Below are 662 nucleotides of genomic sequence, written 5' to 3'. Positions count from 1 at the left end.
ATGTACTATTTAGTGGCCACAAAATATATGGATTTGAAAGTCTTTTTAAGCAGTGATGCATAAAAATGTTTAGTTCTCTGTTTGGTTTATTTAGTATGTTCATTTACAATCACACAGTTGAGTTGATAAGCACATTTATTTACGTTGCAGAGTTCTTATATGTGAATAATTACAATGCAAAAATTACATATAAAAAGACAAACATTTCTATATATATTTCAGTTACACTTTATTAAGGTGTCCTTGTTACAGTGTAATTACACATTTAAGTATTAAGTAATATTAATTAACTACATGTACTTACTGTAGGGATAGGGTTAGGATTAGGGTTTGGCTTAGTGTTACTTGCATGTAGTTATGCCTAATTAATTGTTATAATAATAGTAAGTACCTGTAACGTGTAAAGGACACCTTAAAATAAAGTGTTACCTATATTTCTAAAAAATGCTGGGTTGTTTTAACCCAAACGTTGGGTCAAATATGGACTAACCCAATTTTTGGGTTAAAAATGTAATTGAAAAATTTAACCCAACAGTTGGGTTAGTCCATATTTGACCCAAAGTTAGGTTAAAACAACCCAGCATTTTTTAGTGTATATATATATTCTACACTCTAAAAAATGCTGGGTTAAATACAACCCAGCATTGGGTAAAATAGGGACA

The sequence above is a fragment of the Sinocyclocheilus anshuiensis genome, unplaced genomic scaffold (assembly GCF_001515605.1).
Source record: "Sinocyclocheilus anshuiensis isolate Anshui unplaced genomic scaffold, SAMN03320099.WGS_v1.1 scaffold517, whole genome shotgun sequence".
Classification (NCBI taxonomy): domain Eukaryota; kingdom Metazoa; phylum Chordata; class Actinopteri; order Cypriniformes; family Cyprinidae; genus Sinocyclocheilus; species Sinocyclocheilus anshuiensis.
This window is presented reverse-complemented; position numbering follows the sequence as displayed.